Genomic DNA, 25,241 nt, shown 5'->3' on the forward strand with positions numbered 1-25,241 from the left:
GTGAAGAGGTGCTGGAATAGTTTGAGTATTTCACCTGTCTGGAGTGCCTTGACCGAGCGGGCGAAAGTGATCAGGCCGAGGTCTTCCGCGGTGTGGCTTCCCACTAGGATGTCAGCGTCCCTGGCGACTACGTGGAACATTGTCGTGATCTCCTGGTCTTCCGCTTTTACCTGCACGGTCATCTTGCCTTTCAGAGGTAGCGTTATGTGGTTACCGTATGTGAATATCTTGATGTTGGACGGGGCTAGCTAGGGGCGCGGATGTAGTTGTTTGTACTTGTGGCTTCCCATCACATTCACGGATGCTCCTGTTTCGATCAGAGCTGTGATGCAGGAACCTGCAATTTCTACAATGCACATGGGCTGCGGGAACCCCCGGGGTTTTAAGTCGCTGGCGAATGAGATGAGGATGTATTCATTTTCATCTTCGGTGGATGAGTTCTCAAGGTGGTGTCACTGCCGTTGCTAGTTTCTCACTACTCTTGAGTTCTCTGTGTCCTCAGGGGATAGCTGTCTCACAGATTTTGATGGTGGCCTCTTTCCTTGAGCACCCCTGTTCCTCGGTCCAACTCTAAACGCAGTGGTGAAGTGGTTGAGGGTGCCACATTTAGAGCAAGTGCGCCCTTGTGCTGGCCATTCTTCTAGGGAGTGCTCTTCTTGTCCGCAGTAACCACACCGCGAGCCGAATGCGCCTTTCGCCAGTTGTCTTCCTCTGCCTCCTCTTCTTTGCATTAGAATAGCATCTGCTCATTCTGTCTTTATTGTTGGAGGCCTTTCTGGGTGCTCCATGATGGCTATGTCCATCTCTATTGCTCTGGCGTCTGACAAGTCGTGGTTCTGCGCTATGACGAGGATGTCTTCAAGCGGGATCCCGGGTTGGCGGAGAATGAGGCTCCTGAGGGTTTTGTTTCAGCACCCTTGTATGACCTGCGCTCTTACTTCTTTGGCTTGGTCATCAGGCGTGTATGTGCTGGCCAGTTCCCTCAGGCCTGTGTGGAACGCATCCATGTACTCACCCTCTCTTTGGCGGGCTTAGCGGAGCTTGAATCTTTCATAGTTTAATTAGTTTGTGGGTCGGAGTGCGCATTCTTGGCTTTGACCGCTGCATCGTAGTCATTAGCAGTTCCAGTGTTCGGCACGTGCACAAAGAGTTTATATATCTCTTCCCCTTTGAAGTGAAGTAGTAGTGATCTCTTGATGGTGTTGTCTGTCTCCCTTGTTGCGATGAAGTAATTGTCTAGGCGGCTGATCCATATTTTCCACCTGGGGGATGCACTGGCGGGGTCAATGAGCTCACTGAATGGTGCTAGCGCACTGACCTGCGTGTGTTGTATGGCTGGTGCGGCAGGGTTTTGCCCTGCCTGTTGCGTCTCTTGTGCGCCAGCTTGAGCAGCGTTGTCCATCATGTTCGCTGTTCTGTGTTGTGGTCATATGGTTCTTTTGGGCCGTAGTGGCGCTGAGCCTTGAGTAATCTTGCTGTGCCGAGGGGTAGTGCACTGCGTCCCTTTGTGCCTCCCATGCTGTCTGTCCTCTGTTGGTGTTCCCCCTTTGTCATTGTCTTTTTCCTTTTCCTCTTTTCTTTTTTTTTCTCTGTCTATCCCTCTCCGTGCCGTCTGCAATCAGCTTGCTGAAGTTCTGGTTGTGGCACGAATCCCTTCTTGTAGGGTCCTGCTGCTGGCTGTTGATTCCTTGTCACCCATGTGGTATAGTGTGCCCTGGTACTCACTGTGGTGCTGGACGCTGGGGTGTGCTCTGAGGGAGTTGATGGAGGGAGTATGTGCACTCGCACTTGGTTGCACGTCCGCACGGGCAGGGCCAGCGTACTCAGAGGTCTCCCATACGGCCGTGATCACATAGGCAGGCTCAGGCACCAGTGGCAGCAACAGGAGCAGCAACCAGGCACTGCAACTCTGGTGAGTTCAAGCAGTCATGCGGTGGGAGCAAGCCCAGCGTGTGATCACCGTGCCTGCAGTGATTTTCGGCAGGCGGCCCCTGCAGAGATCTCTGTGCCGACAATAACTCTGTGTTTGTCGTCAGGAGGAGGGGTATTGAGGGGGTGGTTCCCACCCTTGTCGCCAGTGTTGTGGTGCCTAATATAAACTGCGTTCGTGGCCTAGGGCTAGTACCACAAATGACAGAGCACACTAGTGATACATGGTATGGACAGAAGACCATGAGTGATCTTCGCCCCTTTATTTATATTCTCTGGTTACACCTGGCCAGAGGGTGATACATTGATTGCAGGCCCTTCTGGGCTAAGTCCATGGTTCCGCCCTCGCGGGACTAGCGTCAATACAGTAAAGTTACTATGTGCTAAAAAACAAAACGTGTTATAAAGGCTGTTTGTCATCCCGAATTGCCAGACGAGACCTCCCCAGCAGAAGAGAGCACAAGAGCGATTTCGGCCTTGTTAGATATTGTCGGGTTTCTTTCTTGAAGACAGATCTTTTTCTGTCTACAAGGAGGATGCTTCATCAGGGCAGATTCCTCTGCAGTGTGGAGTTCCCCAAGGATCCTCTTTAAGTCCTACCATGTTTAACATCTACATGAGATCTCTTGCAGATGTGGTGCTTCCTTGGGAGATCCACGTTGTCACCTATGCTGATGCTACCCAGTTGGTGGCTTCCCTCAGTCAGCAAGATAAATCTGTGCCTTGCTTAACTTCATTCCTTGGGAAGGTATCTGAGTGGATGGACAAGTCCTTCCTAAAACTGAATGGAGCAAAGACAGAACTTAGGCTCCTGGGTTATTCTGCCCCCATGAATATAGATCTTTTGTGGCCCAGCTGCCTAGGTCCCTCTCCTGCACCAAAGAAACAAATCAAGAATTTGGGAGTCTGGTTCGTGGATTTTAAAACACAAGCTTGTAAAGTCGCAGCTAATTGCTATGGACTTCTTAGGATGTTAAGGAAGATCCTCCCCCTCCTTCCTTTTGATGCCAGACGTATATCAGTCCAGGCACTTATACTGTCCCGGCTCGACTAAGCAAATGCAGTCTATTTGGGCGCTCCACAAGGAACTACTAGGATACTGCAGATTGTTCAGAACTGTGCAGCCCGCCTTCCAATGAACATTCCCAAACGTATTTCAGCCTGACCGGCCCTTGGTTGTTGCATTGGCTCCCTATCCAGGAAAGAACTAGGTTTAAGGCTATGTGTATTATTCACAAATCAATTTCTGGGAAGGGCCCTCTGCTGCTCCAGTCAATGGTGCAATTACATCGCCCCAACAGAACCCTGAGATCCAATACCAAACGGCTACACGCAGTTCCTATGATTAAGCGGTCACGAACTGGAGGTCAGCGGTTTTCATATAATGCAGCCAAGTTTTGGAACCAGCTGCCAGAATATCTACGACTGTAATCTTAAATTTAGGAAGCAGCTTAAAAATGTCTCTTTCCGTGATTAGTTGTATGTTTTCAAGGTGTCACAATAAGTGTTGGGATGCCCTCGGGTAGCCATGCGCTATATAAGTGTGTATTCAATTGAATTCAGAAAGCCGGTGCTGTCACAAGTGGTTGTATGACGTTACAACGCATACTTTTACAATGCATGCCTTTACAACGCATTTTTTACATCGTAAATCCTTTACAACACATTCCATTACATCGCATGACACTACATCGTATTTTAAGAAACTACCTTTACAATGCATTCCATTACATCGCATACTACCATTACAAAGCATACCATTGAAACGCATACCATTACATTGCATTTATGGTAAGTATTGGATAGTACGGGGGTAAAAATTACCATTCTAACTCCAGGGGGTACAACAGTAGGGTAAGTGTTGGATAGTGTAGGGATAAAAATTACTATTCTAACTCCAGGGGGTGCAACAGTAGGGTAAGTGTTGGATAGTGTAGGGGTAAAAATTACTATTCTAACTCCAGGGGGTGCAACAGTAGGGTAAGTGTTGAATAGTGTAAAGGTACTATGCGTTGTAATGGTAAGGGTTGTGATGACTGCGTTGTAATGACGTGCGTTGTAATGGTATGCATTGTAGTGTCATGCGATGTAATTATTGCGTTGTACTGGCATGCGATGTAAGGGATGTTGCGATGTGAGGACTACGTTGTAATGGTAGTGCGATGTAAAAGTTGCGTTGTAAGAGTTGTTTCCCATCACAAGTAGAGAAGAACCAGAGAAATGTTGAAATATGGATAAATGCAAAATGATTAAAAGAATGCGGCACAAAAATACGGCGCAAGAGATCTACACCAAAAGTCGGTAATAGCTAAGTTTAAATGAAGTGCATACCATAAACGTGCATATCCTGTGAAGCGATAATTACATTCTGTAATTGTTGTGGAAGAAAGAACGTCCAGTTCCATGTAGATTGGTTAAGTAGGTTTATTCAGTAAGATGTTAACACGAGCCCCATCAGGAGCAGCCTTCCTGCTACTCAGCCAATCTTCCCACTGACTCTCTCACTCACCAACATTCTACAGCCACCCCACTCACCAACATTCCACCACCACAGTCACACTGGCTCAGCAGCAGGTATAACAGTGATGTACATTTTTAAAGGTTGTCCTAAGTGTGTGCGATTGCTCACCATCCAAGTAATATAAATGCTGTAAATGGTAAACATCCTTTACAACGAAACTATTACAATGCACTACCATTACAACGCGGTCATTACAACGCAAACCATTACAACGCATTGCGCTGGGGGGCGCTCTAGGATAGGGAATAAGTTTAATTTACTATCCAACACCTTCCCTAGTGTCCACGGGGACTGGAGTTGGAATAGTAAATTAAACTATTCACTATCCAGCACCCCAAAGCGCTATGCGTTGTAATGGATTGCGATGTAAAAACCGCGTTGTAAAGGCAGGCGTTGTAATAGCCTGCGTTGTAACGTCATACATCCCTGTAAATATTAGTCCTGGAAAAAGCACAAGAAAGCCCACCTTTTACAGTTCCATTAGAAAATCCCCACGTTGCTCTATTATGCAATATTTTCTTACTGTTTATTTGGGTCTTTTCTAACTGTTTATTTGGATTTAGCATCCTAATAATTTTTTTTTTTTTTAAACTCACAATGTTCTTCTTCTGAACAGTTAACCACTAGAAAGCCTATTCACAGTGCATTTATGAAGGCCACATAACAAGCTCTACCTCTATTCTTGCTGCCACAAATTCTCAGATGAGTTCTGACGAGTTTTTTTTCTCCTGGTTTCTTTTTCCTTGAGGGACCACATTGCTGTAGGTTGTTTGTTTATGGGAAGACTGATTAGTGTTGCTTTGGGCAAGGGTTCAAGTCCACGGATAGCAGCACTGGATTGTAAACATAATATTTAATTAGTTCTGTTGTGATCACATTTTGTTTGATGAATATGGAGAGCTGTTTTGTTGACCCCAGGAGTTTGGCCGCTGAATTAAGTAAGAATAAATTAATTAAAAACTAATTTATTTAAATGTTTAGACGCTTTAATCGCCCAGTCTATTTACAGAGTGATTTCTTTCGTCATCCTTCAGATGTGTTGCCTAGGATATAGGCACTTCGGTTGCTAAAGCTAACTCAGATACATTGACAATCTGCAAAGGGAAGCAGGACCAGGGGCGTAGCTTCATGGAGGTGTGTTTGCGGTGTTGCACCCTCCCCTAATAAATGCAGTAGAGTCCCATGTTTGGGACAAATAGTGGGCGGTTCTGTGGGGGTGAGGAGGGAGCATCGGGGTCGCAAAGGGAGGGGGTCAAAATAAAAAATAATTAAAACATTTTTTAAACGTATCTTCAGCCTGACGTCCTCTACTTCTCTGCTTAAGGCACATGCTCCCAGAATGCCCTACGGCAAATCCTGAAGCTGCTTACACTTGGGAGCAGCTTCAGAATTGGCCTGAGCGCCCTCGATTACCGCTCCAGAAAAGACTGGGAGTCTGTGTCTGCTCTCTCCAATGCATCTGGGGTTGGAGAGAGGTACACTGCGCATAATGGTTTGGCCGGCCTGAGACCCCTGGCCAAACCATCATGTGCAGTAAAGGTAGTGCACTAGCACTCCCCACAGTGCTGTCATCCCCCAGGCCCCGCCCCCAAGACTCAGCAGGAGGAGAGAAATAAAACGAGTGTCGTTTTTTTTGTTTCCTGACTTTGGGGGGGGGGGCGCTCCTCCGCCATAGCGGAGGAGCCACCACTGAATAAATGTATTTTCTGGTAAACAGTTGGGTGCAGGTGTTTTTAGTCTGGAATGTAGTGTCTCAGATTTCAGAAGGAATTTTTACATAAATACAGTCAAAAACACACACACACACTCTCTCCCTCTCTGCTTTGAAAGTCTTAAAAAATGTTGGTTATTTAACAAAAGATGGTGTTTTCGCTCACCCCAATCAATCCGCATTCGTCCCCATATCCCCATTTCCACTGCCCTGCCCATAGGAATGAATGGCAATTACCGAATCGGTAAATACTGATTCGGTAATTACTGAATCTTAACAATTCGGTAATTTTTAACCTACATACCATTTTCCGAATTTAAAATACCGAATCGGTATGATTCGGTATTTTAGAGTCGGAAAAATGGAATTACCTACATCTGGCCCTTAATAATTTGCTGAACCATGCCTTCAGCCACCATTCTCGCTGTTTGAACTATAGGCGTTTTTCACCTGGCACTCCGAAACCATGTGTTTTGCCAAAAAACACACTGCTTTTGTTCAGTTGCTCAATCATGAGTGAACCTGCCTGAACCCATCTTAGAACAGTAGCTTCTATTTTCATTCTAAGGAACAATTGAATCCCCAAAGTGGTGCCCTTTCATTCCCAGTGAGACGCCACTCCACCCTGATCTCTGCCTATATTACTGTCAAACATACAACATTAATTGAACGAGGTAAGAAAGCCTTCACCCTATCAAACAGGTAGCTGAGCTCTTCAAGCACATATGTACCTGCAAATAGTTGTTTTTCAATATTTTTTCCGCCTCCATCTAGATATCCGCATATTGGAGCTTTAAATGATCAACTTATTTAAAGTAATTGATGCATTCTCCACAATCTCAGGTTATAAAACAAAAATCAAAAGCATTTTAATTATCTCTCAGATTTCTAAGTTAATCGAAAAGGTGAAAAGAATGGTAACATCTTGGGCCGATTTGATAACGTGGGATTCAGGTTAAAGGGAAGACCTCAGTCATGTGTTGCCTACATTTTGTGGGCCTCTTGTCAGAAATATAGAAGGATTTCTGATCCTGGTGAATTGTTTGTCATGTCTGAAGCCTAAATCTACAAATATCAATAAATCCCTCAAAGTTTAGTTTTATTTCAATGTCTTCAATGTTGCCTCAAAAAAAGTTTAATTGCTAATGTAATTGCTAAGTAATCTCTTTTGTTTGCTACAAAGAAACTTCCTGGGTAGCTAGAGGTATGTTATGTGGCACATTGGAAGAAGGGAGGGTAGGCTCTTCCTGATTTTTTTTTTTTTTTAAAACAGATTTTATTTGTCTGTATGCACATATAATGGAAAGCTCCGAAATCCGGAGTCAACTGCAACAATAGGGAAACGACAATAATGTCTGCAGACTTTAACAAGGAACGCAAACACCCCATCCCTCCCTCCCAATTGGGCCGCTGCCAATGCATATATACAATAGAATATCCATAGATTAACATGCCAAGTCCAACAAGACACTGCACGAATTGCCCAAAATTCCAGCTGTCAAAGTGTCGGGAAGGCAGCCCTCTCAGGCGGAGGGTCCAGGTCCAGCCCTCGGTAATCAGCCCACCTCTTCCAGATTTTAAAGAGTTTACAGGGGCACCCCCTGGCCAAGAACACAGGCTGCTCCAGTCCCATGCAGAGATCCATTCCATTCCTCCAGGGTGCCAGTGACGGGGCGTGGGGCGCCTTCCAAGCCCTAACAATGTCTCGTTTAGCTAACGTAAGACCCAGGAGTAATAAATGACGCTTGTAGGTGTTACCCCCGACCCCTTCCATAACATGTAGCAACGCCAGTTTGGGGTCGCGGGGGAACTCCCAGGTCAGTACCTCAGATAGACAGCGAAACACCTCAGTTCAGAACCTATGCAGCGCTGAGCACCCCCATATAGTGTGTAGAAGTGTACCCACCACCGACCCACACCGGAAACAGTCAGGGGAACCAACCATGCCCGCCCTCCAAATGCGCTGTCAGGTGAAGTAAGTGCGATGAAGGTACTTAAACTGTATTAGTCGCAGGCGCGTAGAGATTGCTGGCGCCCTCGGGCTTGCCAGGGCCTCAGCCCAATCCTCATCCTCCAAATCCCCCACGTCCTTCTCCCACGCGGACTTAAGTCTGTGTAAGTCGGAGGAGCAATGATGGACTAGCGTCTGATAAATACGTGAGAGCTTCTTATCTGGCAGTTCCCCCATAAACAGTTTGGCCTCTAAGCGACTAAATTCGGGAAGGCTCTCCAGGTCAGTCAAGTAGGGTGTCAGAGCATGTCGAAACTGGAGGTATTTAAAAAACTGAGAGCGGGGCATCCTAAATTTGTCGCTCCCACTGGGGGTTTCTGCATAAGAGCCCGGGGGGCCCTCTCCACTATGAACCAGCGTGATAGCGTGTCCGGGGGAAGCCAGCCCTCCAGCCACTGGGCCAGAAAGCGCTCCACATTGTCACCCTCACATCCCTCCGGAAATCCCACAAAGCGAAGGTTATTCCGTCGGGCCCGCCCTTACGCGTCCTAGACCCTCACGACCAGGCCCTTTTGTATCTTCTCCATGGCCGCCACCTTCTTTTTCAATATGGACACATCATCCTCCACCTCAGAAATTCGGGTCTCCGCGCCGGTGATCCGCTCCACCGCATTCCTCAGGTCTTGGCGGAGCAGTGTGACATCTGCCCCAACAGACCCAATCTTGGCGTACAGCATGTCCCTGGACTGCGTTATGGCCGCCAGCAGCACCGCATTATCCGGCGCAGAGGTTTGCGAACCCCCGCCCCCAGTCCCCTGGCCCGCCTCAGTAAATTTATCGAGGGTCCCCTGCTTGGTGTGGCCGCCTCCGGCATGGCCCCGCATCATCGTGTCCGTGTAGGGCGCTCCAGGCAGTATAGCACCCCACTCCAATGCCCGCCTCCACATGCGCGGCCAAGAACGGCTCCACCAACAGGTAAGTCCACAAGGGGCCCACGCCGAGGGGCAGCAGGTCGCTCAGCCCCAGCGCCCGCGGTCGCAGGCGACTAGCCCCCTGAGCGCCACAGAGTCCAGTAGGCCAGGGGCCACGTATCAAGGTGCCAGGCCCCCTCACCAGGGGTCCGGAGCAGCCAGCCCCAGCAGCCGCTCCGACGAACCACCAGCACCCACATCACTTCGCAGGTCCCAGGGGTCCACCAGCCTCCCACCGGGGCCCGATCTAGCCCCAGAGCTCCACAGTCCCAGGGAAGGACTATTGTCTATGAGGCCTGACGCGGGAAGGAGAAGGAGGGGGGGGCCATGCACCCCACCGCTCCCATCTTGCTCACTCCACTCAACGCAGCGGCCGGAATCACCGCGTGGCCCACCAAGCCGCCACCGCCGTCTCTGCTGAGGGACACAACTCGCCAAACTGAGTCCCTGGCCCCCTCCAGCTCCAGGCCCACTGAGGGATATGCGGATGACACAAGATGGCAGCCGCTTACACTATGCCGCCTCGGAGCAAGGCTTCTCCCGGCCCTCACAGGCGCCGTCCCGCTGTCGTCTGACCTCCGTCGGCGATCCTGCTCCCTCGCCTCACGAAATGCCAGGCGCGCTCAGCCCCGGGCAACAGGACGAGCCGAGCCCCGTCTGGGTCCGCCGCGCCGCCTCGCGGGAGCCGCCAATCGTGAGCCCCCAGCCGGCGGCACAAAAATCGATGTCCCGGCTTCGGGCCTCGCCGGCCGCCCCTCTTCACCGGGGCTTTGGCGCGTCACCCGGCCCGCCCGCACTCAGCCGCCACCACCGGACAATGCCCCCAGGCCAGGGGACCCCACATAAATCTTCCGTGCCCTCGTAGACGCTCAGGGGCAGGATTATATCTCAGGATAAATGACGGCTGGTCGGAGCTCACGCTCTACACGACTGCCATCGTTGCCGGTCAAGCCACGCCCCCTCTTCCTGAATTTTAATGTTATAATCTAGGAGCCATTGCTCAGTGCCTTTTTTAAGTTAATATTTCGGAATATAGTAGACAGTTCTCCCTCAATATCATGACTAAAGATCAAGTAGTGAATGTATACTTAGTAAAATGTTACTGTCCCAACTTTTATAAATACGTTGAGGGTGCTGTGTCAAGGATAGTTGCAGTTTTTGAGGAACATAAAATGTCTACACTTATTAGGATAGTAAGTGAAAGGGAAGACGGGTATATTTGTTTATTTATTTATACAGTTTGTATTGTGTGCACTACATACCTCAGTTGCTTCTAGACATTTCCTTAATATGAAATTTAGAGGTAAAGCAGGAATCTTTGCAAATTCTAATCGCTGGTGGGATTAGCTTTTCCTTGAATGTGAGGATGTTGTGTGAGGTTCCACATGCAATGGCCAGTCACGAAGGCAGTACATTTTAGAAGTTGGTACCATAGTCTTGGAAAAGTAGTTAACAGGAGCTTTGTTTCAGTTGCCATTAGGCCATTTGAGATAATGGTTAATTGGTAATGTTTACTAGTGTGCACAGATTGATTAGATCGTCATTCTCTTAGTTTATGTAAACATATATAATTGTATTATATGTATGTATTTAGATATGTTCATTTCTTTGTACATGTGTATATTTCTTATGGTGCATAATATATAGATATTCTTATAGTGCTGCTTAACAAATGCATATATTAGTTATAGTTAAAAAAAATATATATATATACACACGGAGAGAACACGTTACTTTAACGATGTCTCCAAGCCGAGCCAACGGAGGACTGCGAGGCTGGAAGCGCAGGGGCAGGAATCAACAAACACCTCAAACAGTTTACCATCCCAAGCCGACCGCCCTCCAACTCAGCCTCTCACCTTGAGAATCGAAAACACTCCGGCTGTGTGGTGAGCGCTCTTCCATGCTGAGAACCAATTGCATGCTGGAACATGCAGTCCTTAACCATGAACTGGTAGGAGCGCTCTGATACGAGATGCGGTGCAGGTGAACCCCTCACTACTTTAGAGGAGGGGCATAACGAACAAAACAAGTAAAGACAATCTTGGGAGTATAACAACGGAGGCATCTGATGAGGCTACCGCCGAAACGCATCATGCCGTACACCATAAAAGAATTCCGTGAAGCCCAGCCGCGTCCCCTCATCTTTTTCTAACTGGGAAAAGAAGCTTTGGACGTATAAATATATATATATATATATATGTATATATATATATATAGCAGGAAACTCTCCCGAACTTCACTTTTTCCTCGTGAAAGAAAGAGCGCGGACCACAGAGGCTTAGTCAGCTGCAAAATTTATTGGTTTCCTTTTTGCGATGCAGCGGCAGCCATGACGCGTTTCGCCCCTCACAGGGGACTTGATCACATGATATATATATCCAAACAAACACAGGTTCCCCATGTGGAAGAGCCAACAAAAGGTAGGTATTCTCTTCAAATATTCACGATGGCTGCAGGCAGGTTCAGGAAAAAGATGTCATCATAAAAGCGTTTCGGGTCCACCTTAATCATTGGCAAATGAGTACATGAAGCAGATCGGCAGTGAGCAACTTTCTTTGAAACCAAACACCTCCCCAGTGGGCGTGGCCACTCCAAAAGCCTCCTGGTATTTGAAGTTGCACATTTATAAAACCTCAAGTAAGTCCGTTTTGCTTCTGCACAATGTTCTCAATACATTAAAACCATAATAGGCTGATGTTCAGTCTTTTCTGAAACATGCTGCATCTTCATTCCTTCGTGACAGGAACTACCTTCCCGAAAATGGTGAAGCCCGATGGCCTCACCTTGAGGACGCTGCGCTGGCAGCGGGGCTTCTTCCGTGGCCGGAGAGAGCCGCTAATATCCAAACAAACACAGGTTCCCCATGTGAAAGAGCCAACAAAAGGTAGGTATTCTCCTCAAATATTCACGATGGCTGCGGGCAGGTTCAGGAAGAAGATGTCATCACAAAATACTGCCAGACGTGTTTCGGGTCCTCGTGACCCTTAATCATTGGCAAATGAGTACATGAAGCAGATCGCCAGTGAGCAACTTTATTTGAAACCAAACACCTCCCCAGTGGGGGTGGCCACTCCAAAAGCCTCCTGGTATTTGAAGTTGCACATTTATAAAACCTCAAGTGAGTCCATTTTGCCTCTGCACAATGTTCTCAATACATTAAAACCATAGTAGGCTGATGTTCAGTCTTTTCTGAAACATGCTGCATCTTCATTCCTTAGTGACAGAAACTACCTTCCCGAAAATGGTGAAGCCCGATGGCCTCACCTCGAGGACGCTGTGCTTGCAGCTGGGCTTCTTCCGCGGCCGGAGAGAGCCGCTAATATCCAAACAAACACGTCTCCGGACAGACTCACACTCCAGGAGGCGGTGGGAGGGAGGCGCCCCGCTACTGGAGACCCCCAAGTGCCATCCGCCTCCGTCTCCCTGGGGCACCGTTCTAAGGGAGCACTCCAGATGTGTGCATCCTCTGCAGGCCATGCCTGATAGTTGCCTGCTGGGCGGGCCACAGTCTCTGTGGTGTAGGGCTGTGAACGCTGACCTCCGGCGATCGCGCTATGTGGCTGCTTTGCTCCCGACCCAGGTAGCCGCAGGGCGTTCACCGGCTGGGCGAGCAGTCTGGAGCGCCATCTCGGGCCTGCTATGTGCAGCTATAGGGCCGGGGTCCTAGACGAAAGACCGGAGCGGCAAATAGATACGTCCTACTTGGCCACCATCTTGGCCTAGGGTGACCAACTGGCATTGGTGCAAATTCAGGACGGTGAGTGTAAAAATTCAGGACAAAGGGTCAACATTCAGGTCACAATTTCAGGACAGGAGGTCAAAATTCAGGACAAAATTTCAGGACAATTGGACAAGTTTTACAAACACATCAGAGGTCGCGCAATGGTATTTAAGTAAGCCAAGCCATATCCAAACATATTCAACCATTTACAAACCTATCCATCATGTATCCTCCCATCTATCATTTCACTCATCCATCCCTTCATTCATCCTTTCACTCATCCATCCTTTATCCATCAACCCACCCTTTAACCCTATACATCTGTACACTCATCCATCCACTCTTCTACCCATTCATCCATTCATTCACTCATCCATCCAGCCATTTACCCTTTCACCCATCCAGCCATGCTTTCACTTACTATCCATCCACCCAGTCACTCATCCTTCCACCCTTTCAGTCATCCATCCTCCCTTTCTCTCTCCATCGACCCTTTCACTTAGCAATCCTTCCTTCCATCCATCCACCCACCCACCCATCTACTCATCCACTCATGAATCCATCCATTGACCCTATCACTCATCCATCATTTCTCTCATCCATTTATCCTTTGACTCCTTCACTCATCTATTCATCCTTTTGTCCATCTACCTTCCTTTTCACTCACTCACTCACTCATCCATCCTTACATCCACCCTTTTGCTTATCCGTCCATCCATTCACCCTTGCACTTATCAGTTCATCAATCCATCCATCACTTCACTCATGCATCCACCCACTCACTCACTCATCATCCACCTTTTCACTCATCCATCCTTTCACTCATCCATCCACCCTTTTACCCATCCAGCTACCGTTCCACCCATACATCGAGCTATTTAGCTTTTCTCTCTTCCATCCTTCCACTCACTCATCTATCCATCCTCTCATTATCCATCTATTCAATCTTTCATTCGTCCATTCACCCTTTCACTAATTCATCCAGCCATCCAGCCATCCCTTCACTTGCTCACTCGCCCACCTTTTCATATTAATTTTGAGCTGAGCCTTTTTGAGAAGAGGCCCATCAAGAACTTCACCCTCTCTGCAGGAGCCATTCCTTGAGGGACAGAAGATACCCAGGGCAGAGACAGGATCCAACACAGGGGGGGGGGGGGCAGGAGCCATCACAGGCCGGGGACAGGAGGGGGGACAGGAGCCACCACATGGGGGACAGGATCCATCACTGGGGGGGGCAGGAGGGGGAACAGGATCCACCAGGGTGGGCACAGGGGTGGGCATGCAGTATTCTAGTATCATCTTGGTCTCTTCCAGGGTGGGGTAGGGCTCCTCACCCCCTCATGGACAAGACAACGATAAGACAGGCTCTCTTTCCAAAATGTTAGTTTTGCCATCCCCCACTGTGATGTACAGTACTTAAAGGAGATACTCCAAGAGAACTGATTTAACGGATTGTCCTCCATACTTTGTTAATCAGTGTGGGTGCGATTGTACCATTTCTTTATTTTCTTACATTATAGACTGCATGTTTGAAGAACCGAGGTTTACTTACAATTTAGTGACCGTAATTACGCTCTGTGAAGAGAACCACATGCTGCCTCGGTGTAATCAGGGCCAGTTCTAGGATGTTTGGGGCCCGAGGGAGAAATGGAATGTGTGAAGCCTCTCTAAATTGCAGAGCGCATTCAGGGCTGTTTGCATCTGAATAGATGCCCCTGCTCCTGAAGCAGCAGCCCCACCCTCTCAGTCACCTTCAAGCACCTTTAATAGCTCATCAAGGGCTGGAGGTGTGAGGGTTGCCATCCCGCGTTGCCTCTCCAATGCTGCCGGGTATCTGAGCTTTTGTACTGCCTCGGATTCTGTTACACCCGACCTCAACAGCATAGGAGTCAAGAAGGGAGGTGGGTCGAAGCTGTGCCGGCTTCAGGAAGTTGCAACCGGTGCCCGATTAAAATTACGGACAAATGGCGTCCATTAAAAGATCCTTCACGGACAACGGACAGACGGCCGAAATGACGGACTGTCCGTGAAATTTACGGACGGTTGGTCACCCTATCTTGGCCCGCCTCCCGCTGATCCATTTTTAAAGGTGTATCTGTTACTGCACATGCTCAGAAGGTCTACCTGACATCTAGATCAATAAGATTGCAGCTCTATGGAGGAAGTGGTACTGCAAAGAGAATGAGAGGTCTAGAATATCATCTATTTATCGCTTCCACAGCAACACCTGATGGAAGTATGGGTTGCTGTGGGTAAGCACGTGATTTTGTGCAAATAGATGCACATAAAGGTTTGCGAGGCTGGGGGCAAAAACACTCCCCATGGATGTTTGTTTTTATATCTTTTTACAGGATTGAAATAGAGTATTTACCTTCTACATGGACATTGGGGCTCCAAGTTCATGGTAGATATATTCTTTCCTTAAATTTCTTTACCTGACAAATAATGTCTAAAAGGCTGAAACATGTCGACCTCCTGCACAGCGCCATAGTGTAGTCATGAGTTTCAACTACCAGGCGTGTTTTTAACATTAACACTTAGACATGTCTAATAAATCTTGTTTTGTCTGAGTCGCTAATTTTAACAATTTTCACCACAAGCACTGCACATTCACTTTAAACACCACCTCATGAGCAGCATTTGGCTAGAGTGTCTACTGTTTCATCCATTTCCGCACCATCACCGGATGGTTTGGGCGGTAGTATTGGATGTTGTAACAACCTTCCCACATGATGATACACCGCCAAAAAATGGGTGGTTTGATGGGAATATCTCAGCCATCTGCGACTCCACATACTTGTTGTAGTCTGCCCTCACAGTTACCTGTATAGACCACTCATTCTAGACCTCTCATTCTCTTTGGTTTATCAGATATTGTCTTAGGAGATGAGATGATAGGTCTTTAAATATATCTCCACAGACCCTCTTTATATATTTTGTTTATAGGAAGTGGTACTGCTACATGTAGAGAACAGCAAGAGAAATTTTAAAACGGGGTTAAATGCAAAAAGATGAAAAGAATACAGACATAAGTGAGCAAGAGAACTACAGCAAGTGTTGGTAACAGCCACGTTGTAAATAAAGTGCATACCAGAAAGTGAGCATTGTGTGAAGAGCCAATTACTTTTTAAAATTTACATTTTTAAAAAGTCATGCTAATTGTGTTGTGTTTAATAGCTGACCATACAAATAAAATAAATGCTGTAAATCATGGTTGTACTTAAGCAAAGAAGAAAACCCACCTATTACAATTCTATTTAAAAAACTGCCATGCAGCTGATATTATTACAAGACCAGAAATTCTATTATGCAGTCTTTCCTTGCAGTTTATTTCAATTTGGTAGCTCAAGTCAAAGAAAAACTACAAAAAACACAATGTTCTTTTAAACAGTAACATGAAACCTAAAGAAAGCAGTGGTAGTTTCTCCATTAGGGTTCCGGGCCTGCACCCCACTGAAATTCCTACACATTCCTGCACAAATATTAAACAGATCAATTAATTGAGAGATACAACCGTATCTCTAAATAAATTGATGTATATAAGTCTGGGCTGTCTGTCCCAGGCTGCCTGCCCCGCCTCCATTTGAAGCAGGAGGCTGAAGCCAGACAGCAAGTCAACTTTCTGAACTGTGATTCACGACGCAGGGCTTACCATTCTAAAGTCCTTCATTTCCATTGTAGTCAATGATAGCATCCACTATAGGCCAGTGACGCCTTTAACATCACGGTTTTGGGCATTGGAGTCTCCGTCCCTGCATGAGGGCAGCCGCCCATTATTCACAGGCATATATACCATTTATTCCCATTCCACACACATAGGAGTGAATGCAAGCATGCATGCATGTTTTGATGTCCTTGGTAATGGTAAGAATTATAATGTTAATCTTGTGTTATGTACAATTTGCTGAGACCCATGGTCCTGCAAAACTGCCCCACCCCTTTAGAAGTAGAACTGCTGTATTTGTTCCTTTGCGAAGTTGAGCCAAATATCCGGGTCAAGCACAAAGAGAGAACTATGTGCTTGTAGTAATGACAGTTATCTAATGTGTGGTGATAAAATTGGCCCTATCTTCATGCTATTAACATCAATGCCAAAAATATGGATTGATTTACAAACAATGGATGTTAAAAACATTAAGGCAATGTACGTCAGTGATCTAGTTCCTCTCTTATTTCACATGTTTTTCTTAATCTTGCATGCCCGAGAGTGTTTGCTATTTTATCATGTTGTGCTTCTGTATTTTGTTCAGTGCATCTTATTTCTCTTGCATAGTGCATACTTTGAGCCGTACCAGGTGTATATGAGGGGCAAGAACTCTGGCGCTTATGCTGAAGCCAAAGTAAAGTGCCTGTCAGTGGTTTGGCCTCTGCAGAGCACACAGAACAATGGTCATGTGTTCCAGTTGCAATTGAAATTCTGTGGAAAGGTGTGTGAAGGGGTACACAGATGTCAAAAGCAAAAGGAAATACATTGCTTACATTTGAGTGAGTGCAGTGTATGTTTGAAACTGGTGAAGTGAGGGAGGTGCGAAGTAGTGCATTCGGGCAAGAGTGAAAAGAGGGAGCTAAAGAGGAAAGAGAGGCAGTTAAAGATGTGTGGATGGATGAGATATGCAGAGAAAAAGGACATACATATCTAGCATAAAGAGCATATAACGGAAGGACAAAACTTCTTCCATAGGCCTCAATACTGTTTAATTCATAGACTCACAATTTCACAGTTAAAACATTTTGAATGCTAATTATTTATAACAAATTTTTGCTGTTACTCATTTATCTTAAACAGCTAACAACCATTGACAAAGCCAATCATACTTACAGGTTTTAGGTGTGATGACGGTTGTTGTGTTACATATCTGTTTGCAATAACATCTCAGAGAGAAACCAAACTACTGGTCGGGTGGAACACTATAGCAATTACAGAAATTTATTTTGCATGTTCTCTTTTAGAGAGGCCCCACTTTTTTCATCCAGATGAAAGACCTGTCTGCACATATTTCTAGATGACTGATTGGACCCAGCAGCAGTGGATGCTTCCTGAAGCCTGTTCAGAGCATTTAAGTTGAAGCAGCATGCAACGCAAGACACTGGGAAAGCACATACTTCAAAGGGCTGAAGTTGTCGCGCTTTACAGATTGCACATTACAGTAACTGTTGAACATATTAATGCAGAAAGATTTGGTGCGATTTTTAATATGTTTATATTTCAAATTCTTGCAATATAAACATATTAAAAATTGCACATTCCCACTGCTTTATAAGACTTGCTTTACCACTAAATTAATTTGCTTTAAAATGCTTCCTTTGCCAATATTGTTTTTATTTTTTCTCAGGCCGAGGACCCAATGTGGTCCCCACATTTGTCCATTAAGTTTGCTTGCGTCTCTCATTACATAAAAATCATACCTAACTTTTACACCCCACCACTTTCAAATGTCACCACATGCCACTGAAAGAGGCTCTTCGCAAAGCATATATAGAGGCCAAATATCAAGCACTGCCTCTTGTTCCAATGTGTTTATGATCCTGCTTGTACATTTAAAAACCTACACTTCCTGTTTCCTTTTCCCTTGAAGGGAGCATGTTTCTATACAAGTCTACTATAGCATTGGATTGGAGAAATATTATATAATCTTTTGTGTTTTGCCCATATTTTAATAAACATGGAGTAGGTTTGATGACTTCAGGAGTTAGGGTGCTGAATTAAGTAAGGATGAATTAATTAAAAGGAATTTGCATAATTTTTAGATGCTTCAATTTCCCAATCTATTCACACACCATTTTCATCACCCTTCAGATCTGTTCTGTGGCACTTCAGTTGCTAAGGCTATCTTAGATACACTGACCATACTTGTTGAGGGAAGGAGGAGACACCTTCAGCAATCAGGCTTGGTATGTGGAGGTTGAACTACTTAATGTAATGTGGATGTGAGGTGCAGTACCCAAGTGGCAAAATAATATGAAAAGTTGAATCACTTGATATTTTCCCGTATGAAGTGCCTAATTTTTAAAAGAGTAAGTGCTGGGGGCCAAAGTTTTACTCTGACGCCTGCAGCCTGTGCTATGCACATCGGGGATGTCGAATGCCAAGTCTGGATAGTTTTGATTCCAACCTAAGCCTCTATCATCCACCACCTGACTCTGCAGGCCCCTTCATCTCAATCTTTCAGGTTCTTTTTCATCACTGCTTTCTCCCTTTGCCACTGTTTTTGTATCTTTCTCTTCTTCCTCCTTTCCTCCTTTTGTCCTTTTGAGTTATTCTCTATCTTGCTCTGAATCAAAGTCTGATGAGGTTCCAAAAGTGCACGCCACCAAAGGTGAGTTCCTGTGAGCCCCACCTGGAACCACTGGCTCAAATTAAGCTCTGCGGATATGTTGCATAACGATAACGACTCGTTTGAGTGTGAGCTCTGTAGCACCCATCCACAAACTGATGATGGCGTAAGCTGTCAATATCGACCCTCTACCCTGAGCTTGACATACAAGGCACACAAGCATCCATTTGACCCAATAGCTCATCTCGGATGATTTTTTTTGGATGTTGAGGTGTCTAAAAAGCAGAAGATAGAGGATCCTCAAAAAGCTCCAGCAATTCACATGGGTGCAAGTGGAGAGCCTATGTTTGACTATTGATTCAGCACCCAACACTTCGGACTGTTCTCCACCTACCCATATGGAGGATTACATTGGATTGAAGACTGAGATCCCCTTCTCGCAGAGCCTTTAGGGCAAAAATGAGGGTGGAATGCCCATAACCTTTCCTGTCTGCTAAGGGTGCAGCTACTTGTATCTTAGATCCTAAAATAGTGACATATTTAAGTACAGGAGAACAAGATCCTAGAGGGGGTATTGACTCAGGCACATGTCAGGGTAAGCTTACCACCCACTAGGATTCTGTGCTTAGCAGAGCAGGCAAAGAATCAGGGAGAGATCCTGAGACAGTATTCAATTGGGCCCAAAGAGCTTCATGGGTTTTTTTGCGGTGTCATTTGGGATTTATTGGAGGAAAGGAGAACCAGGCTACTGATGAGAATTGGCCCAAAGCTTGAGATTTGTCTAGATCTGATATGGAAATGGAGGCTTGTGTCCTTTTCTTTGGCAATACATTTATAAAGGAATTTGGAAAATATGTCCAAGCTGTTTATTCTCTAGACAAAGCTCCTTCTCCCTTAGCATGTGTCTTTAGGAGGCGTTTTCTTCAGGCTGACTGATAAATTGGTTGATTCACCTTCTGCCTTACATCTGGGTGGAGATTCCAATATGATCAGTCATTTCACTAGCACCAGTCAATGTACCTCCACCAGAGAAGGACAGGTTCATCTGAAGAATATGGAGAGGTGTTGCAGTGCAAGGCAAGCCTATATCCCAATTCCTTATTGAGGTTTTGAGGCAGAATATCTCATTTCCCCCCCAATCTGGGTAAGGTCATCAGGTGATCCTTGGAGCCTGCAAACTTTAAGAGGTGTTTGGATGGAGTTCTGATTCCCTTCAGTTCAGAACCATTCCCCACATACTCTTCTTTCCCAGGTCAAAAAGAAGTTGATTGCCTCAGAGGGGACAGGCATACTTCTAAAAGAAATAGCAGTAAATATGTAATAAAGACAGTAAGTGGTGTGAGGTGAAGATCTATATTAGAAAGGAGGTGACAAAGAGCATACTTTGAAAGTCCCGGTGGAGGATGGTGAAAGGTATAGGTGGCATTAGGTATATTGGTAATGTTTAGGTGTTGTAGAGGGTGTATGAATTATGGTACAGGCGGTGGTGTAGGATATCAGTGGCAGTGTAGATAGATTGCAGATGGTACAGTTGGGTGTATATTCCACAATCATAAAGCGCAAACGTATCACTCCTAAGTGTATCCAGGCGCTGGGAGGCTGTTGGGAAGATTAAGTGAGCTATTGCCCAGAGTCACATGATGCTGAGCAGAGCTACCACCGGTGCCGGGGATTGTACTGTGAGCCCCGCGGTCCGGAGTCAGACGCTCTGTCCGCGGCACCACACCTCTCCATATAGTGTTTGTTGTGTACAGTGTAAGTGGTGACTCAAAGGTCCTGGGTTAGGTGGTGAGAAAAGTGAAAGTGAAGGTGTAGGTCTAGTGAGGAGGGAGAGGCATATGTGATGTCATAAGGCGTAGGATGTAAATGGTGGTCGATTAGAAGGTAGAGTATTGCGCAAGAGGAATTTTTGTATGTAGGTAGTGCTCTAGGATGTGGATGGTTACAATATGAGGTTAAGGTCATGGTGTACAGTGTAGGTGGTGGTGTACATGCTGTAATAATCTACAAGAAGGGGAATAGGATTTAGGTGGTTTGGTAGGGTGCGCCTGCCAGGTCTAAGTGGAGGTTTAAGCTGTAGGTGGTGGTATAGTGTGTGAATCTCGGTGGGAGTGTAGACGGTGTCTGATGTGTGAGTGTATGTAGTGGCATAGGTGTCATCGTATTTCCAGCCATTCCCCTAAGCTTTCTGCAAGCCCTCCACTAGACTTCAACCAATCTTCTTGGGCTATTTCTCATGGTCCTAGAAAAAGAAGCAGCCAGTCATGCTTACAACTATTTGCACTAAGGCAGTATGCAATGCAGTGACTGCACCCCTTTGCATAAGCAACATCCGTATAGCATATTGTAACTAACTGCCAGTGCTAAACTCCATTCCTATATTACCAGTGAAACAATTTGTCCTAGAGGTACCGCTAAAACACCAGTACCTCAAATTGAAAACTAGGTTTCCACTTTTCTGGCTTTTTCAAAAGAAGACTCCCTGAGAATTCTAAAATAAGTTTACTTTTAAATTACCTTTCCAAATGTTAGAACATCGAGAAGCCCACATGCTGGAAAACTAGTTATTCTTTACAACGTTCTCAAGTGCACACCTCAGAGAAAGTTTCTTATTTATAATAGTCACTTTGCATATTTATTTAGGTGTAGCTTTATATCTATTATGTTGAATAAATTATGTTGCTCTATATCTATTATGTTGTATAAATTACTCCCACTCAAATACATAATCATGTTGTTGTAAGGCACCCTGAAATAAAATTACCTTTCAAAGGCCTGCACCGGCATGCCTCTGTGTTTATGGAACTAGTCAATGACTATCAGTACAGTTTTGTTATTGTAATTGTTACATACTTGTTTTTCAATGGTCTATGGCTGGTTTATTCACGTATCCTCTGTTTCTTCATCCTATATTTCTGATTCACAGTCAATTATCTTTATAATTGATCATAAAATGAAATGTTACTTTGTATGTAAAACATCTTACTATTCACATATCCAGGAGCGCCATATGAATGAAATAAATAGTAGATCAATCAAATAATAATTCACAAGGTATCTTGATCTAACCTTTTAATTACCTGGCAAAACACGGTTCTCTTTATTGAAAGTGGCATAATGCCTCACAGATCTGAAATATTACAAAGTTGCGTTAATACAAAGGACTAAAAATACAAAACATTTCATTAGAAAAGTGTACTGTGGGACATAATGTGTGCACCCACTTATCACGGTTGACGGAATAAACCACATACCCCTCCAACATTGCCCAATGCTTTGGAGAATGCCATTTTGAGTTTTTTCCTCATTTCTGCAACCGTGTCTACTTCTGTGTACTTCTATTTTTTGTGCTCACCTACCACAGGTGACTCGAATCCTTGAACCCACTAAGACGCCCTGCCCTGGCGGAGAATGTGTCAAATTTCTGACGCCATGCGCTGCTGTCCAGACTAACGCTAGGAAAAAGGGAAGTTAAAAAAATTAGCCAAGCCAAAGGAGGAACAAAACTTGGTGTGTTCAGGGAGCTATCAACACAGAAACAGCAGGGATCTAATACCGTGCCATTTTACTTCTTCGAGGGCACGGCTGTTGGCTACCATTGTACTTCTTCCAGACAACGGCTGTTGGACCAGGAGATGCAGAATTTGGAACTATCACTTAGAATTGCCACCTCAAGCAGCTCTCTCCTATCTGTTGACTTGGAGGGACAGCAGTGTGTGCAGCTTAGGGAGGGCACTGGAAGATTTCCGGTAGGATGAGTATAGATAGAAGAAATGTCATCTAAATGTTTGTGAAGATAAATAATAGAACTTTCGGTAGGAAGTACAATGGTTAGCTAGGGATATTTAACTCTGTTTTCTACAGCTTCTGGCTCTGCGTACTCTGCGTACTCCGCACAACCCTCACTATTCTACTGCCATTGATTGTTTCAACCTGCTCTAGCTTGGCCATGAATTTGACTGAGTAGAATACAAATCTTCAGTATACCTGTAATTGACTGGGGACCTTTGCTTCAGATACAGAAGGCTAAAAACAGCCCTCTGCCTTTTAAGAAAGGATTATATGATAAAAAATAACAGATTCCAAATGTCAGCTGCATCTAAAAAAGGGTTCACCTGGGTCACTCAGTCTGACATTCCCTCTTCCTTAATCCCCATCAGGTTTAACAGGATCTATGATTGGTTCGAAATTAGCTTCAAGTCAGCAGTATTTTAAGGCTACACATATTGAAAAATGTAACATTTTGAATGGTGCACCTTCCGGAACCTTATGTCACAGCAAAAGCAACTTCTTCTTATGCTTTCATTTTTAAAAAATCTGTCTTCTATCAAACAAAACTTACTCTCATTTCTCAATCTGATCCTCTCTTCACCAGTCGGGTGTGAAACCCAAACAAAGGACTGGTGTTATTAGTTCAGAGACTAAACTTGTGGTTAATATTTCTCTGGGAGAGCCTGGTAAAAACAATGCTGCTATAAACCCTTTACCTTCTCCATAATCAAGATAATAATTCAGAAACTGATGAACATTTAGTGCAGCAAAAGCACACTTGCAATTTCTTAATGACCATACCGAAAATATATGAGCTGCACAGATATCTTCCTTAGACACCCAGAAATCTACCATTGAATGTCTACTTCAAGCAAATCTTGCAGAAGTAAAGTCTGTAAAACTACATCAAGAAGCAAAGGTATCATCCCTTCACATCCAGATTAAGGGAAATGATAAAACGTAAAACATTTTTCTACACAGACAGAATAGGGCCTCAGATTGAGATGCCACTTAGTCCTTCCTACAAAAGAGAGAATTTCCATCTTATCAGTATTACAGATCAGCTGTTTCTGCTGCATCTCGTCAAACACAGCAGTTAGGCAAGGCTTGAGTGATCCAAAGACAAGATCTACACCATCCTCAAAGGAGAAGATAATTTGGGCATTATCTGCATATGATATGATCTTGGCATCAAATGACTCGACCAAAGAGGCATGAGATAAATCTTGCACTAAGTATGGCTAAGGGCGGTGCCCTGAAGAACCCAGACTGAAATTGCCCTAATACCAGAAGAAAAAGGAGGTAGCCATATTAATCTCTATTGTCTAAAAAGGAGGCTAATAACCACAGTGCCAGTCCCTTTCCTCCAATACCCGGAAGGTGGTGCAACAGAGAGGGATGAATTACCGTGTCAAAGGTTGCTGGCTGTTCTAACAAAATCAGCACAGCCGTGCCAGCGGCTTCTAAAGTGCCTTTGATTTGTTCCACAGCCTCGATAAGGGCTGCCTCAGTACTCAGATTCTGCCTAAAACCTGACTGACTGAGACGGAGGAGATTGTTGGTCTCCAAGTAGCAGGAGAGTTGCATATTAACTGATTTCTCTAAGATCTTTGCCACTGCAGGAAACAAGTAATGGGTCTGTAAATACTCTGCATTTTGTGCGTCAGCCGATGGCTTCTTCAGGAGAAAGAACATTTTTGCCTGTTTCAAGCCTGCTGGTACCATTGCAGAAGCCAGTGAATCATCCACTTGGATGCTATGACTTTGACACCAACTTCATGTAATTTCCATTGAAATGAATGGGCACTCCATGACGAGTTACCCTTGTCATTAGCAACCAAGTGGTTAAGCAGATTATTTACCAACTGATTAATTACCTCGCCCGCCTTAATTATCAAACTAATGGGGCAGGGGTCATCTGGTGAGCCAAATTTAAGACTAGATGGCTGTTAGGGACTCCTCCAAGGAGATGGGATTACAGAAGGAGAGGGTGCACTCCCAACTCCTTGGTCGCTTCCATAGAAAGGAGCAGGCTGCTGAGTTGTGAAACTGACTCTGCTAGACTGAGTTGGATATTCAGAATCTTATCTTGAAAAAAAAGACCTAACTTCTTGCACAATTCTAAGGAAGGTGAAGCACCTCTGGTGCAAGCCAAAGGGGTCATAAATGTGTACACTATCTTAGACTTCACAGGTCTTCTTACTTGTCCTTTCAAAATAGGTCTTTTTGGAGGTCTTGAGTGAGCCATGATATTTCCTCAAGGCCATCCAATATGACTTTCTCTGTCGAGCTGTACTTGCTAAAAACCTCTGCAGTTTAAAAACTGAACTAGAGGATGGGGAAAATAGAATCTTGAGAAGAAAGAACAGAATTAATCGGTCCTAGAAC

The sequence above is a fragment of the Lissotriton helveticus genome, chromosome 5_1, assembly GCF_964261635.1.
Source record: "Lissotriton helveticus chromosome 5_1, aLisHel1.1, whole genome shotgun sequence".
Taxonomy (NCBI): Eukaryota; Metazoa; Chordata; class Amphibia; order Caudata; family Salamandridae; genus Lissotriton; species Lissotriton helveticus.